This window comes from Mauremys reevesii, linkage group 12 (assembly GCF_016161935.1).
Source record: "Mauremys reevesii isolate NIE-2019 linkage group 12, ASM1616193v1, whole genome shotgun sequence".
NCBI classification, from domain to species: domain Eukaryota; kingdom Metazoa; phylum Chordata; order Testudines; family Geoemydidae; genus Mauremys; species Mauremys reevesii.
Window position 1 is genome coordinate 41,254,428 of NC_052634.1, and position 17,476 is coordinate 41,271,903.

Genomic DNA, 17,476 nt, shown 5'->3' on the forward strand with positions numbered 1-17,476 from the left:
CCCCAGCACAACGGGGCTAAGGCGGTTTCCTGCCCACCCTCGCTCCATGTGGCACGCCACTCCCGGAAGTGGCTGGCACGTCCCTGCAGCCCCTGGGGTGGGGACTGGGGTCTCCACATGCTGCCCCCACTCCAAGAGCCAGCTCTGAAAACTGTGGCAATGGGAGCTGCAGGGGTGGAGTCTGCGGGCAGCCGTGCTCAGAGACGCCCCCTGCCCTCCCACTTAGGGGCTGCTGCCAGAGGGGGGTGCAGGTTGCTTTCAGGAGATGCCCGAGGTAAATGCTGCACCTCTCACCCTCTCCTGCACCCCCAACCCAGACCCCACACCTGCACCCAAACTCTCTCTAAGACCCTGCCCCCAACACACCGTTCTGCAGCACAACCCCCTGACTGAGCTAAGACCCTGCACCCAAACTCTCTCCTAGAGCTCAAGCCCTCTCCCTCCCTCTCCCAAACTCCCCCCCCAGAGCCTTACACAGCTGTGGGGTGGGGCAGGACTTGGTCCCATTCTGGGCACCACCAAAAATTATACAAACCTGCCGCCCCTGTCCAGCCCAACCTTCTGCTGATGCACCTCAGCCCACACCCGTGCAGGGTTTGAAGCTTCCATTGCTTAAATTCCAGGACACTGAGGGATTTCAGCTCCCCTTTGCCAGAGGAGCTTCACCCCACTCCCAACCAGGTTCTTGTCCATGGGATCACTGTAGGGGGCTGGGTCCCACTGGGTCTGTTCTCTCTCTACGACAGGCCAGGGTGTAATAACTGGGGTATCTGAGCACCCAGGACCTTCTGTGGGGCTGTCATTCCCCTGCCCCTTCTGTGGTCTCATCAGTCACTGACTCCAGCCTTTTTTCTATCCATCGTCAGCACCATCCCAAGCAAGCTGCACTCACCTCAAAAAGACAGAGAGTCCTGTGGCACCTTACAGACTAACAGCCGTATTGGAGCATAAGCTTTCGAGGGTGAATCCCCACTTTGTCAGATGCATGTCATGGAAATTTCCAGGGGCAGGTATAAATATGCAGGCAAGAATCAGTCTAGAGATAAGGAGGTTAGTTCAATCAGGGAGGATGAGGCCCTCTTCTAGCAGCTGAGGTGTGAACACCAAGGGAGGAGAAATTGCTTTTGTAGTTGGCTAGCCAGGCACAGAATTCCCACTACATTCATCTGACGAAGTGGGGATTCACCCACGAAAGCTTATGCTCCTGTACGTCTGTTAGTCCATAAGGTGCCACAGGACTCTGTCGCTTTTTACAGATCCTGACTAACACAGCTGCCCCTGTGATACTCAAAAAGACAGTGTCCCCTGTTGGGTGTAAATCACTGACCTCTCTCCTCTCTGAGCACTGACTGCCCCTGTTTTTCCTTGCCTCTCAGTCTGTGCAGATGGGACCTTTCCCTCCAGTGCTTGAGAATTCGCCCTTCTCATCTACCCTTGTCCCAGGCAGCACAGCGGGTGGGAATCTTACATGTACTGAGGTGACTTAGGAGCAGAAACCCCCTCAGACCTTCCATGCAATTGTCACTTGCCCCTCACTGATCAGGATTAAAACTCCTGCAGGGAGACATCCCAGCTGGGCATGAGCAAAGCAGCAGGGTGAAAAAAAAGAATGTGGAGATGCTGGGGATTGAACCCAGGGCCTCATACATGCAAAGCATGTGCTCTACCACTGAGCTACATCCCCAGATGTGCTGGAGGTTACACTCAGAGCTGTCCTATTCCCAGAGCATCCAGTGGCCTAAGAGCAGCCTGGCGGACACATTCCCTGCTCAGAGGCCAAACCTGCTGTCCTTGAGGTTGCTGGTTCTTAGGGGTCACTTTGCAGCAGGGCCAGATTCTATGTGTGGGGCAGAGAGAGTGGGTGCCCTGAGCTCAGGGTGCAGAGATACACTTAGCCCTCTCCCCTGCATTGGGTGGGGGGGGCGCTGCCACTCCCTGCTGGAAGGTAATGTGTCGGGGGCACTGTGAGTCGCTCAACACCTGACCCTGGTGGCAGCAGTGCTGTGGGAAGCTCCAGGTGTTTCTAGGATCTGCTCTTTCCACCTGCCTGTGAAGTCCAGCTTTCCCCAGCACATTCACTGTGGTGCAATTGGGTCACTGTTTCCATGGCTGAACAGCAAAGAATCACTCCCAGTTTCCCTTCTATCTGTGGCAGGATTAGCCTGTGTCGGTGGTTAATGAGGTGGATCTAGTTGTAGATTGTTATTCATTCCCCACCTTGACAATTTACACAGTCCCTTTCCTACTCAAATCCCCAGCACCTCGGTGATCCTGGTAGCGGGGGTTGGGGCCTGAGATTTTCAGGGTCCTTTTTACCCTCCACCTGGAGTGAACTCAGCTTTTCCCCCATCCCAGACAATCCATGAAATAACAACAGGGGCATAAAGAAAGAGGGGAGGAACATCTCACGGCCAGGGCTGGATGTGCCCAGGGCCCCCTGCTTGTCCATTGTTTCCATGGAATTTGGCCCCCTGCTTTGCACAAGGGACAGAGAAAGATCTTGCTGTTCCTGTGTCTGTGCAAGGAAAATTGTGCATCTGTATGAAAGAGAGGAGGGAAATGGCCCCATGATGGGACTATATCCTCAGGATTAAGACCTAAGGACTCAGGCTGAGAACTGATTTAACTCCACTCATCTGGGATTTAACAAATTGTCTTCCCTGGAGCAGGGCCAGTTCCAGTGTTTTTGCCACCCCAAGCGGAAAAATAAATAAATAAAAAAGCTGCAATCAATGGCAGCTCTACCTCTGCTGCTTTTGGCGGCAAGTTCCTTCCCTCTGAGAGGGCCAAATTGCCCCTGAAGCCTCCTCTTTCCATTGGCCACCCCAGGGACCTGCTTGCTGTGCTGGTGCCTGGAGCCAGCCCTGCCATGGAGACACTGGGAAGATGGGGGAAACAGGAAAATACAACGGATTTCTTTACATTACAAGTGAAGAATAACTGAAGGTTTTTTTGGCTTAAAGTCACTTTTCCCTGACTGGGAATTGAACCCAGGCCTTGGCAGTGAAAGTGCCAAATCTTAACCACTAGACCACCAGGGAGGTGATGATGGTGGCTTTCTTCTCACTAGGCTACTTTCTATCCACTTTCTGAAACCACTCCATTGTCCACTCCCTGAGGGGCTAAGAGCAGAGACCCCCTGTGCTCAGCGTCACAACCTCAGCCCAACCCAAGTCACTGAAACAAACTCAAATGATGCTTCCTCCTGCAGGATCACAGAGACACACAAAAAAACCCCCATGAGGAACAATCCTCCTCTGCCTTCATTTACCCCATCACAACCCTCTCAGCAGCCGGCTCTTGCAGGAAGGACACTGAGCTGATAGGAGCTCTGGCACAGAGACCAAGGGAGGGGTGTTGCTCCCCCTGGGCGTGAGCTGATCACATTCTGACTCTGTGTAACGGGGCTCTGAGCTTTGCCATCTTGTGAGTTCTGAGTGCTGAGCCCCCCGGACCCTTCTGCTGGGAGCATGGGGATTGCACAACAGCTGCCAGCCCTTTTCCCGTCTCCTTGTCCTCCTCGGCTTCCCCAGACCTTCCCCACAAATGGTTCTATCAGGCGCTGGAGGGATCTAAGGACCTGCAGGTTTCCCTCACCCACCTCTTAAGGCAAACAGTGATTCCCTTCTCTGACACTCCTGGGCCTGGGCTTCTTTTGAGTTTTTCCCCAGGGGACCTGATTCCCTGTGAAAATGTGTGTGTGGCATGTGGGGAACTCAGACTCAGACTCTCCCCCACTAGATGAGTCCAACAGCACCTCCCCTTGGTGGGAGAATCCTAAATTCCACCCTCCCACCCTGGTTACTCTGACCAGCTGATGGCGACAGCATGCTAAATCAACCACAGCTCTCTGGGCTAGAAAGCAGCATCTAACCAGCCTTGTGACAGCTCCGGTTTGCTCGCTGGAGACATAACGGACCAGGAAAGAAGGCAAATGTCAGACAGGGAACCTCAGCTCAAAAATAAACACCCTCAGGGCTCCTTCTACATGGAGACTGGGCAGTTGACTGACTTTAAATCTAGCTAGCTCAGTTGGTGGAGCATGATGGTCTTTCAGGGTGTGAAAAACCCCAAAACCAGTGTAATTAAGCTGACCTAAGCCATGGTTAGATAGTGCTAAATGAAAAAAAAGATTGTTCTGTCAATGTAGCTATTAGAGGGATATAAAACCCCTCCACTTACTGTAGCAGCTGTCTACTCCACAGTGCTAGAGCAGTGTCACAGCAGCATTTTAAGTATAGCCAGCCTCACAGTGAGACCAGATCTGGCTTTGTGGACGCTCAGGCACTAGCAACATACTAATGCCTCCATAGCTGGCAGGATTCAAACCTGTGTGGGGAGACCCCAATGGATTTCTAGTCTATCATCTTAACCACTCAGCCACAAGTATTTAATGTATAGTTATTTCACTACACCATGATTCTGTTCTCACAGAATTGTCACTTCAAATTGCTCAGACCAGCTCCCCCAGCACACTCCTGGCTGTGCATTAGTGTAAGTGTGTCCATGGCTGAACAGCAAGAGTTCCTGCCCATTTCCCTTCCAGCTGGAGCAGGATGAGAGTGTGTTTGTGGTTAATGACATTGCTATAGGTTGTTGTTCATTCCCCACACTGACAATTCAGACAGTCCCTTTCCTATTCGAATCTCCACCCTATCATTCCAACAGCCGGGGTCAGGATTTCTCTGGGCACTGAAATGTTTCAGGGGGTTGAACTCAGCCTTGCATTCCATCCCTGATGGGGGGAGGGATAGCAAGTCCATTGCCTTAACCAGGGATAGTTGATTATTTTATCAAGATCTAAATTTCTTGGTCAAGATATAGTCAATGTCTAGACTCCAGAGAAAATAATACACTGATGATAATAAGAAGAATTTAGAAATAATTTGCAGTCACTATGGGCATAACTATGATGATTGTCTCGTGTTTCACTCTTTATATCTGGCACCACCACTGCCTTTCCCTTTAGTCTTGTAGTTTACCAAGGGCAAAACTAAACATCTCTTCAGATACAAGGGAGTGTTTGTGTTCATTCCTGTTAGCTACACAGGGGCTTGATGTAGTTGCTTTCAATCCTCCGGCTCTGCCCTGATAAGTAACATTTCAGGGTGTCACTGAACTGAAGGAGGGAGATCATTTTTTGACAGATTATGCCACCTCTTAAAGGTGTTTGTCTGGCTGGCAGCCCTGGTTCCCAGGACTCTCCTGAGGGAAGAAAGTTTCTGTGCAAAATACTAAAACTTTTAACAGAGAGTGATGGCCACATGATGGGGCCAGTATGTATCACAACATGGTTCTTTTATGTGGGATGACTCTGAACACTGACTGATCTCCACTCCCTTGTGTTTGAAGAGATGTTTAGTTGTAGAAATTGTTAAAAACTCTTAGCTTAAACTGGAACTGCCTGTTATTAAAGGTTGGTTTCCCCACCTCAGTTCCATAACCTCTGCTAGAAACACCCTGGGTTCTCTCCTGCCTCGGTGGGAACTGGAGGGAATCATCCCATGCTGCCCTTGGCTCCAGGCTGGTTTTTCTGGGGAGGGGACATGGAATTGATTTGTTCGCTGTTGAGAAGGGAGCCAGGCCAGTTCTCAGGGAACGAGAACTCCCAGCATCTTCCCAGCCCAGCCCAGGCTGCTGCCTTGTCCCAGCCTCTGTTCCCCTGGGGCCCCTGCGTGTTTGACTCTAGAGCAGGCCAGGAGCAGCAGCTGAGGCAGAGGACAGCCTGGGCCGGGCAGATAAGAAGGAGTTTAGCAAGCAAAAAAGGTAAAATGGCAGTGGAGTATTACCTTGGACTCGACGGCATTTCTCCATTGGTATGTCTGCTTTGGGGCAGGGACAATAACACGTCCTGCTGCATTTGTTATTTCAAAGGGCGGTTTAGGATTTTCATTCTCACACACAGTGCACAAAGCAGGACTCATCCTTTGCCGTAAACTAAACGAGCTGCCCACAGATTCTGGCAGCCACAATGAGCCATTTGGTGTGAGAGCTCAGACCTGCCCCTGTCCCAGAGGGAGGGGGTCATCTGTGTGGGGACTGGACCACTGACCTATCAGCTCTTAACTCCCAAACATTCAGTAACTCTATTATCAGTGCCTTTGAGTGTAATTTAAACTATAAGAAAAACCACCCTGGGCCAGACCAAAGGCCCATCTAGCTCTGAATCTTGTCTTCTGACAGTAGCCAATAGCAGGTGCCTTAACAACCCGTCAACAAGGCACCACTGGGAGTTGAACCCAGGATCTCCTGTTTACAAAACAGACGCTTTAGCCAGCTAAGCCATGGTGCCTGTGGGTAGCTAAAACACAGTGTCTGCCCACACCTGACTCCCTGCCATCCCCACCAGGGCCTGACAAGCTTTGCTTGTGTTTGGATTCTTCAAAGCAGAGAAGCAGGTGACATTTCCCTTACAAGTTGTGTGTGAGTGAATCTTTGGCCAGGTTTGCACTGCAAAGTTGTTTCAGCAGAATTATATTGCTCTGGTATGTGAAAAACACACAACGCTCCCTTGGTCGGCAGCTTGTGGCTGGTGCACACACTGCAATGCCACATCTGGCGACAAAACTGCCTTGTTTTGCTGACAAAATAAAACGACTTCGATGAGAGGGCTAGAGCTTTCTGCAGCAAACTTAAAGTGTCAGTGTCGACGCTGCTGTTCATTATATCACCATAACTGGCCTCCTCCAGTATCCCACAATGCCCTCCGTGAACTCGCCTGCCCTGCATTCCTGCTACAGAGCCACGGGCCCCTCCCCTTTCATCGCTCCGGGAAGTTCTGACAGCTGAGCCTGCTGCTCTGCTCCAGCAGCCAGGAGCAAATCACTGCCGTGGATGCTGCTCTCTCCCGCCCTGCGAACACAGAGCAGGCGGCGGGAGCTTCCTTACAGTGTAGAGGGGCCATTGGCATCCGAAATGTGACACGCCCAGGACACCTCTTCCCTCGAGGAGGCTCTTACCTTCTAAACAGGGACGGCTGTTTTCTAGTAAAATCAGGAAAAGGGAAGGAGAAAACTCGAAAGAGGTTCCTCCTGGCGCTCACGTACGTGAACCCGAATACTCTCTCAGTCCTCAAAGAGAGACCTGGAGAAGGAGACTTGCTGAAGCAAAGCCACAGGGGTCTCTGAGGTGTCCCTGGCCCCTCGCCCCTGTCCTGCCTGGCTGATGTCAGCATCTCTCTGTGAGGTCACCACCTCCCCACCACCTTTGACCAATAGTCTGAGGTCCTGCAAAAGGCCTTTGTGATGTCACTGCCACACCCCTCCCTTGCTGTGCTAATGTCCTGCCCCTGCCCAGGCACTTTGCAGGTTTGAGCTACTCCCTGTGGATCACCCCACTCAAGGAGCGTTCGTTCTAGGCAGCAAGCCGGTTAGACAGAAAAACATCAGATGCTGCTCCCAATGCTACACTCAGTTTTTCAGAAATTAGTCGACCTTATGGCCAGAAGAGACCATTAGAGCATCTAATCTGACCCCCTGCATATCACAGGCCTCCTGTATGACACAAGCGCTACTTTTGGGGCCAACACATTCCAGAAAGGCATCTAGTCTTCATTTAATGACATCAGGAGATGGAGAATCCACCATTTCCCTTGGTAGCTTGTTCCTGTGGTGAATCATCCTCGCTCTTGATTTTTTTTTGCCTTTTTGTAATATGAATTTGTCTCTTTTCACATTCCAGCCATTGGGTCTTGTTAGGCCTTTCTCTGCTAGATTCAAGAACCCTTTAATACCCAATATTTTCTCTCCATTAAGGCCCTTCAACACTTCAATTAAGTCACTTTTCAATCTTCTTTTGGTAAGCGAAACAGGCATTTTTCTCCAGCCCTCACAACATTTGATGGCTCTTTGCTGCCCCAGCTCCAATTTCACAACGTCTTTTCCAAATGAGGACACCAGAACTGGAGGCAGTATTCCAGTATCAGTCTCACTGATGCCGTGTCACCTACTGTGACGTTATTGACATAATCTGTAACTGTATAGATCACCGTTGCGACCACTGTTCTATATTTGCAGCCGATATGGTAGAAAGGTTGTCATGTAAGGGGTCTATGGAGAGGTTCTGATTGGCTGATTATAATTATGGAACAATGGGATAGAGAAACCTGCATCACTGAAAGTGCAGCCATGAAGAAACCGCACATCAGCCTTGCCGGCAAGAATCAACCCTCCACAGAAAAACCCCTATGGTATCATAGCCCAGCTCCCTAAGCCCTCAGCCACAACCACTTAACTCAGGGGCCTTTCTACACTATGGCTCTGTTCTCACTGAAGGGTCATTTCCAATTGCTCAGACCAGCTTCCCCAGCACACTCACTGCTGTGCAGCTCTGTACGTGTGGCCATGGCTGAACAGCAAGAATTCCTGCCCATTTCCCTACTGGCTGGAGCATGGCTAGAGTGTGTTTGTGGTTAATGATGTTGTTGTAGATTGTTCATTCCCTGCCTTGGCAATTCAGACAGTCCCTTTTCCCATCATATCGCCAGCACCTCTGTGAGTCCAATAGCAGGGCAGGTTTTCTCTGGGCACTGAGATTTTTCAGGGAGTTGGTGGCTCCTTTCTTTCCTCACCCTGGAGTAAACTCATCTTTTTATTCTATCCTTGATGACTCATGGAATAACAACAGCAGTATGAAGAGGAGAGAAAATATCTCACTGCCGGGGGGCGGGGGGTGAAGGTGGCCACGTCCCCTCTGTCTGACCATTGCCATTGCAGGAGAGAAGGTTTCAATGGAATAAAATGCCCTGGCTCAGACCAGAGACACAGGGAGGTTTTGCTGTTCGTGGATCCATGCAAAGGAAATTGTGTGTCTGTGCGAAAATGGGGAGGAAAATGAAACGGCCACATGGTGGTGCCTAAGGCAGAAGGGACCCCTATAGGATTAGAACAGGACACGTTCTCAAGCAGCATGTTTCTTACTTTGCCCATCTGTCAATTTTGATTATTATCGATGGAAATATTTTGCCATTGGGTCGTGTGTTTCCACAGAAATTGACATTTACCAACAAACACGTAATTCTTCCAGTCCTGCCGAGTCTGCCCTTGGTGAGTTTAGAGGGACACATTCCCTCTTCCCACTCCCCATGCCAGGCCTGGGCTCTCCATGCTGCCCACTTCCCACACTGCTGGGATCCTTCCCTGATCTCCCCTCAGAGCTCTGCCCCCCACTCCCACTTCTGGGATCCCCTCCCAACACTGTCTAATGCCCTGTTTCCAGGATCCTCCTCATTCCCTTCCTCCTCTGAGCAAAATCTCTGCATCATTCCCACACGGGGAATTAAACCCAGGCTGTTTGGGTGAAAACCAGGAATCCTGACCACTAGACCCTATGGGACTGGGATTGCGATGTTGGTCTGTTAAAACCCTCATAAGAGCAGCAGCGCCACCCAGTGGTGGTTGCACACAGGGCTGCATTAACCCTTCAGGTGCTGAGGTTTCCCTCTCTCCATTTCCAGTGCCTGTGATCAGGAAACAGACATCAGGGCTCCCAGGTGCTGCACAGACCATGACTGAGATCGGGACCCCATATTGCGCTAGGTGCTGTACAAACCCTGGCCAACACCGGGACACCCAGGGGGTTCCCCTCAATTTCTCTGAGCCTCTGCTGCCCAACTTCTTCTGACTCCCTCCCCCGCTCCCAAAAACCCACCTTTCCAAACAGTCCTTTCCCTGCCCCCTAATTTTGCTTTCACACCCTGGGACCATCTCCTCTCTTTGTCTCTCCCCCACCCCCCAGGTAAAGCAGAGAGGGAGGCAACTTCAGCCACTGGAGACAGCCCCAGCGGCGCTTCAGCCGGCCTGGGGCGGGGTGTGTTTGCAGACACAGGAAGGGAGCAGCTGGGAGCGGTGGGTGCTGGGAAGAAGGAGCCAGGAGAACAAAGCCCAGAGATGGGACATTGGGCAGCTCCTGGGGACGGGGCAGCTCTTGGGGGCGGGGCTCTGGCACAGCCTGGGGCAGGGCAGCTCCTGGGGCAGGGCTCTGGCACAGCCCGGGGTGGGGCAGCTCCTGGGGCGGGGCTCTGGCACAGCCCGGGGCAGGGCAGCTCCTGGGGCGGGGCTCTGGCACAGCCCGGGGGCAGGGCAGCTCCTGGGGCGGGGCTCTGGCACAGCCCGGGGATGGGGCAGCTCCTGGGGGCGGGGCTCTGGCACAGCCCGGGGATGGGGCAGCTCTTGGGGGCGGGGCTCTGGCACAGCCCGGGGGCGGGGCAGCTCCCGGGGGCGGGGCTCTGGCACATTGTGACGCAGGAGCCCGGGCTCAGCGGCTGCTCCCTGGTGGCCACGTGCTGCCGGCAGCGCTGGAGCCGCCCGGGCCGGAGCGGAGCCGCTGTTCTCCGCTGCAGCCGGGATCTGCCCACGGTCCCCCTGGGATCCAGGTGGGGACAGAGCCTGGGGCCCGGGGGTTCCCCTGGGTGTGGCTGGCGGGGGCGGGAGGGGAGAAGCCGGAGCTGCAGGCGGGGGAAGGGCAGTGGGGCAGGTGGGGGTTGAACGGTCTCTGTGCAGCGGGAAAGTCCAGGGGGAGAGTGTGTGTGAGTCGGGGGCGGGGGAGATACCTGCCTCCTTCTCCTGTCTGTGCCACTTCCCTCCCCAGCACTGGTAACAAGTCTCTCTAGTTCTCCCCCTTTTCTCTCCCCTCACCACACAGGACCGTCAAACCCAAGGAGATTCCCTCGTTTTTCCTAAAATTGTTGACTCTCTAGTCTCTTATTTTTCCTGTTTTTTTTTCTATAATTTTCAAATGTCAATTTAAATTCTCCTCATATTTGGGGGGGCTTCGCCCCACCCCCCATTTCATCAGCAGCAATTCGTCTTTGTTTGGGTGGGAAATTGTTGCCCTGAGTCATTCCCCAAAAGGGATGGGGGTTCCTGGGTGCTGTTTGGGGAAGCCCTGAGACACAGCTCCCTCTGGGGTGGAGATGGGGTGGCCGTTCTCTGCCAGCCACAGGGCATGGCTGGGGCACCGGTGGGGAAGGAGGAACCAGTGTCCCCTATGGAGCCTGCCCAGCCCCTTTGGTTCTGCTCCTTTCTAGCATTTTGTTCAGAGACTTTATTACTGCAGAGGCTGAAAAACGTCTGTGGATTTAGCCCTGGCAGGAGGGGTCAGGTCTACACTGTAATAAAAGCAGCAAAGAATCCTGTGGCACCTTATAGACTAACAGATGTTTTGTAGCATGAGCTTTCGTGGGTGAACACCCACTTCTTCGGATGCAAGCAGTGGCTCACCCACTGCTTGCATCCGAAGAAGTGGGTGTTCACCCACGAAAGCTCATGCTACAAAACATCTGTTAGTCTATAAGGTGCCACAGGATTCTTTGCTGCTTCTACAGAACCAGACTAACACGGCTACCCCTCTGATACTTGACACTGTAATAAAGAGATCAAGCATTTTCCAGCATGGGAGAGTCTAGGATGTCTGTCTGCAGGGAAAGGGCCTGGGGGAATTGTGATGTGAAATGAACTAAAGCCAGTTCTGAAACATCCACAACTGCCCTTCTCATCCTGCCAGGCTGCAGAATGACGCTCATGTCTCGCGCCGGTTCATCCCATCCTCCCATGGGACAGGGAAGGGAAATGGCTGCAGAGGATCCTGTTCAGGTAGGGATTATTGGGGTTATTGGTGGGTTCCTGCTGGAGGAGAGTGACAGCAGATACACAGGAGGTGGGAGGCTTGGGCAGTCTGGTTTAGAGGTTGGTGCGGGGCAGGAAATTCACAGGGTGGAGAATGGGAGGAAGCCAGGGTGTAGCAAACCTGTTGGGACTTGTTTAATATGTGGCTTCCATTCTAGGAACAGACCCATGAGGTTAGAAGGTGGAAATGCTCTGATTTGTGGAAGAGCAAAGAACACACCTAGGTGGGGCTAGGTAAAGGGAGCAGAATCCCAGGGCTGGAGCCTCACCGACTAACCAGCGGCGGCTGTGAGATGTAGAGGGGCACCCACCAATGAGGCTTAGTCAGGGGTTCTCAACTGTTTTCTTTCTGAGGCCCCTCAACATGTTATAAAAACCCCACTGCCCTGCATACGCCTGGTTTTCTGCACAGAAAAGCCAGGGCTGGTGTTAGGGGGTAGCAAACAGGGGTATTGCCTGGGGCTCCATGTGACAGGGCCCCCCACAGAGCTAATTGCTCCAGCTTTGGCTTCAGCCCCTGGTGGCAGGGCTCATGGCCCCAGGCAGGGAGGTTTGGGCTTTCTGCCCTGGGCCCAAGCGAGTCTAACACTGGCCCTGCTTGGAGGAGCCCCTGAAACCAGCTCGCAGCCCCTAAGAGGTCCAGGGACCCCTGCTTGAGAACCACGGCCTGAGGGGATATGCCCCTCCCCCATACCCAGCTCCAGGGCTGGCCTTAGAGAAAATGGCGCCCTGGGTGAACTTGTATTTTGGTGCCCCCCATCCCCCCTGGCCCTCACGGGCTCCCCACCGTCACGTCCAGGCCCCGGTGCCTCCCTCTAGTGCTTAATTTGTATTGAAAGAGGTGCCAGAGCTCAGCCATGGCACAAATTCAGCACTGGCAGGGCGGCCTGATAGCGGCGGGTGCTGGCCGAGCGCCCAGCTCTGAAGGCCATGCCACCGCCAGCAGCAGCAGCGCAGAAGTGAGGGTGGCCTGGTCTGTGGTGTATTGTGCAGCCTTTTATTTAAAGTGCAGTTTGTAACGTGGCATTACACCGCCGCGGGGTCGGCTCTGGTGGCAACAGTTTCAAGCTTAACAGAGTGAAAGTCGCCTCTGCTACTTGCTTCAAATGTACAGTCTCTAGGAACACACAAAGACCAAGGGGAGTGACCACACAGACATTCACAGGTACAAGGTCTAGTCGGTTTTACAAGTTTTATTGAAGTTACAGTTAAGGTTATGACGACCCAAGGCATATAGACATTATATGAAGACCTGTGCAAAAGTTACAACTCTAGTTCTACTCACATCCTGCTCAATAGTATTAGGGTCTGAGGTGTCTCTCATGGATTGATCATCAGTAGAGGGATGGTTCCTGCTGGAATTTCCCATAGGGAGCTCAATTTTCCTGCTCTGGGCACCCCCTTTTTATAATGTGATTCTGATTACACCTCATTAGCATTGACACACAACCTGTATCCTGTGGTTAAGGCACATTTGGAAACAGAGGTGCCTTTACAAAAAAAAATTATTTAAAATTAATCTTCCTGCTAATTGTTCACCCTGTTACCACTTGGTACCTCTTTTCCCATAATCTTAATACAGCCACATATTAAATTTAAAAGTAAATTTAGAACAATCAGGAGACAATACAGCAAGATATTCCCTATCCCAAGCCTTGAGGTATCAGTTCTGGAGCTTTAATGCAGGTATCAGAAACACAAGGTTGATACTTTTTACCCCATCTTTAGTAGAGATAAATAAAAATAAATAAAATCTGCTTACTTTCTCTAACAGACACGCTCCATGTTACTGCTATTATCTCCTCTATTTTAGTCAATTTGTTTTTCATTCCACTGAAAACATATTTACTTAGTTTACATAGGGGATTAAAGTTTTTTTTCTCTGTTTTACGAATGGGAATTTATTTCTCTAGTTATTTTGGCATTTGTGTTAACTGGTCACTATCATGTAGGTGACTCACTAACATTTCACTCCATCATTGCTATTAGTATCATACTTGGAACTGTATTTATTTTCATAGACATTTTAAGTTACTTTACAGACAGATTTAAAAATACAATCTGAAGATAAGTGATCTTCATCTGCACAGTGTCTAAAGTTTTGAGTTTAGCTAATTTTTTTTAAATGAGCCCTGCTAAGGTAAGTACATGCAAAATGTAGAGTCTGTTATTTGACTGTACCATTTTAAATAATGAATGACAAAGCACAATACGGTAATAACAGTAATAATGATAATTACTCCAGCCAGGACAGGTGAGGCATTTTAGAACTCATTACTCAAAGAATTGAATTTAAGCACAAGACAGAAATAAAATTTTGAAATGCACAGACCAGTTAGAAAGCTAAAATACCAGCACTGTCATCCTGACCGAATGTGAAAGAATAAAATTACAGAGACTATGTGCACTTTGCGCATTTTGACAGGAAGTAAAAAGAAGTAATAACAGTAATTGAAGTGTCTATTGTGGGGTGAGTGTGTGGGGGTGGGGGGTGAGACACACCCGCTGTCACTTCAAGCCCAGCGGCACTCACTAGTCTGAAGGCTCGTTCACACGGCAGCAGGGGCCAGCAGCTCCCACTCCTGAACCAGAGGCAGCAGCACAGACTCTTGTCCCCCCCACCTCAGCTCAGCAGAGACTGGGCACAGAGGCAGGAGGGTGGGGCCTCCCTGACATCAGCAACCCCCCCCCCCCGCCGCACGGCACACAGGAGGCTCCTGGGAGCAGCTTGGCCGGGGGCAGCTCCAAGTGGGGGGGGAGGGGGCAGGGCTGCAGGAAGAGCTGCAGGGGCAGACAGCTGAAGAGAAGTGGGGGGAGGAGAGACAGGACACCCCTGCTGGAGGAACCCCCTCAGCAAGGCCCCCCTGGACCGTCATGTCGTCTGCCCCCCACTAAGTCTGGTCCTGTCCAGCTCTTCACAATGAGAACAGCGCTGGGCTCCCTGCCAGCGAGCTCTCCCTGCGCCCTGCCAGGGCCTCCATCTCCTGTGTGCGTCTGTGGCTAGTTGCGGGGTGATGGATCTGCTGAGAGAGACAAGGGGCTCTCGCTTCGTCCCCTCACCCTGGTGTTTCCTGGCTGCTCTGAGCAGGGTGGGGGTGGGACTCCTGACCGTGAGCCAGCCAGAGCTTCCCTTTGATTGGCTCCTCTCCCCCGTGAGTGGTGGGGTTGTTACGGGGGCAGCAGGTACTGAGTGTTGGACTCTTTCTCCTTCAGGGGCCGGTGACCTTCGAGGAGGTGGCTGTGTATTTCACCAGGGAAGAGGGGGCTCTGCTGGACCCCACTCAGAGAGCCCTGTACAGGGATGTCATGCAGGAGAACTATGAGACGGTGGTCTTGCTGGGTGAGGAGTCCTGTCCCCTGGGTTATTAGAAGCTGTGGGGGCTCTAAAAAACCTGAGTAGTGATAACTTTATACCTTTAATTGTCATACAAGTTTTGACAAGTTCCCTTGCCCCACTTTTTTTGCCTTATCTCCCACCCACTAAAATAATTTTTGGACATTTGCCTTTTTGGTGCCAACAGTCATTTGAAAATTGTATTTAATGTATCCTTATAGGATACCTTAATAACTACATTAATAACTGTAGCTTTCATGCCGTTTCCTCATTTTAGGAGGAAAATATGCCACCTGTAGAATTCTAAATTGAGTTAATAGGTGTATGACTCATGCCTGGCTTGTGTGACAGTCAGGTGAACTCCTCTTTTGATACGAGAGTGTATAAAGTTGACATTCAGGACCCCACAGGTGAAGGGAGAACAAAGCCGTGGGAGGGGAGGAGAAGGGAGGAGTAGATAATTCTGGGGTGCCAGGACATGGGGCGGGCGTGTGCAGGGTTAGAGCTAAGAAGCAGCAGGGAGGGAGGAGGTTGTGAGAGACGAGGAGGGAACACAAGAAGCTCCCAAGGTGGCTGGAGGTGGTGCCTGCTGAGAGTAGTGGGAAGAAGGGGAGGGGAGTGTGGGGGAAGGGCACCCGGGAAGAGGGCTGGGTGGGTCAGTGGGAGGGAGGAGAGGTTTGGGGATCCAGAGCTCTGGGGGATCCCAGACCTTTAACCCCGAATCCCTACCCAAGCCTTGTTGCTTTAGAGCCTCCACTCCAGTTTTCTTTCTGTTCAGTTTCACTTCATTAAACGTTTTCCCCCCAAATATTATTATTATTATTATTATAACTCTTGACCTCCCTCTCCCACTCATTACCCCCCCTCCCCATCTCAATGCACAGTGACCCCGGCCTCCGACCCTAAGTCCTTGCTGCATCCTCCCTCCCACACCAGGGCCACGTCCCAGGCACCAATGGGCGCTTGGCTGATGATGTCACAGGGCGGTGGTGTAGCCTGGACAGTTTCTACACTTATAAGATTACAGGTTGGGGCACAACTTGCCCTTGTACATGGCTACTCAGAGTTAATTGAGAAGATGGAATTTGGTGAAACGCAGAAACGTGATTTAATCCAGACAGTTATAACTGAAATCATAGGCCAGGCTCAATACACGTAACGATTAAACTAAGGTAAGTACAGTAAAGAGGGTTTTGCACTGTGCATACTTACAAGATACGGACACCATTGGAAAGAAAGATCGATGGGCAAGGGAGCCCATCAGAAGGGAGCCCTGCTTCAGTTTACACTGTCTCAGGGACCCGACAAAATGAAAACCTGGTAACTAGGAGAGGTATTTTATCCACTTCCTTATGGTAATAGGATGGCTATATACCATATCTGCTCCTTTTCTCTGATTACAAGGATGTCAATAGCTGCCCCAACCCATACGTGGCCTTTGGGAAGTCCATAAGCATCAAGCATTAATACTCATGATTTACATCACTTATTAATTAATAATTCCAATCTATGAATGTGCTGCAACCTAATTGCTAAAGCCCACCCCAAACTTCCTTCTTTTCAGAAGAATTAGGGGCTGTTGCTCCTGAATTTTAGTGTTTAATTCCCCAGCCTTCTCCACACACTGGGGAGTTTAATTCTCCCTCCCATTACACCTGAGTCACTAGATTTCCTAATTCCCCAAAATGTGCTTTTGCGATGCCACTGTTCTGGGGTAGCGAAGCCTTTGACCTGCCTCCATGGTCTGCTCAAGCAATGGCCTCTCGGGTATCAGGCCTCTAGCCAGCCCCTCTGTATGGGTGGGGACCCACATGCCTCTCCTGTTTGACCAGGGTGTGAGGATTGCAGCTTGTCCTCCACTGTGTTCACTGGAGTAACCTCCAGTTCCCGTGCTTTGCTTTCTCTCCAAGGGCTGTGAGCAGTGTGTGTGTGTGATAGAGGCGGGAATTTTGGTGATGCCAATACACACCTCAGTTTCCCTCGTGGTTGGTATTGCCATGATTATAAAGAGCAGGAGACATGAGGTGTTTTGTCACGGAGCTGTCATGGGGTGATATGAATGGGTCATTAAGGACAGGCTGGGACCAACCTACATCAGTGGAATACCCAACAGAGACAAGGGAATAATTGTCACCTGTCCATGGGAGGATCTCAGCTTGGCTGAGTGAAACATACATGGACTCGTTATGTTTTTGGGAGCAGGAAGAACTGGGTTTGCAGATGCAGGGAGCTCTACTGGAGCAAAGACAAATGGACACGCTCAGTGAAAGGAAACCAAACTGTTTTCTACAGCAGCCTGGCTCAAGGGCATTAGCCTTTGCTTCTCTGTGCTAATCTAAAGACGTTCAGTGCTGTATTTCAGTTGACTAATGAACCCTGCTATGTTTTAAAAGTCTGCCCAGTGTCACAGCACAAACTTGCTCTGTGCATTGACTGAGGAACAGTCTCTGAACAGGAGTGTAGTTCGGCTGGACCTGCTGGCAGAGCTCACAGGTTGAAATAGGAGTGTTGAAGCCAG

At 51.3% G+C, this 17,476-nt stretch overlaps 3 non-coding genes and 1 pseudogene across 3 annotated transcripts; 1 reads left to right on the top strand and 3 right to left on the bottom strand.

Annotated features, from left to right (window-relative positions):
* Positions 1–17,476, top strand: part of LOC120375815 — a 451,158-nt pseudogene that overhangs the window by 15,071 nt on the left and 418,611 nt on the right.
* On the bottom strand, positions 1,613–1,684 carry TRNAA-UGC. The gene has a single exon. It is a non-coding gene; the product is annotated as a tRNA-Ala (tRNA).
* On the bottom strand, positions 2,970–3,041 carry TRNAE-UUC. Its single transcript has one exon. It is a non-coding gene; the product is annotated as a tRNA-Glu (tRNA).
* TRNAT-UGU lies at positions 6,219–6,292 on the bottom strand. Its single transcript has one exon. It is a non-coding gene; the product is annotated as a tRNA-Thr (tRNA).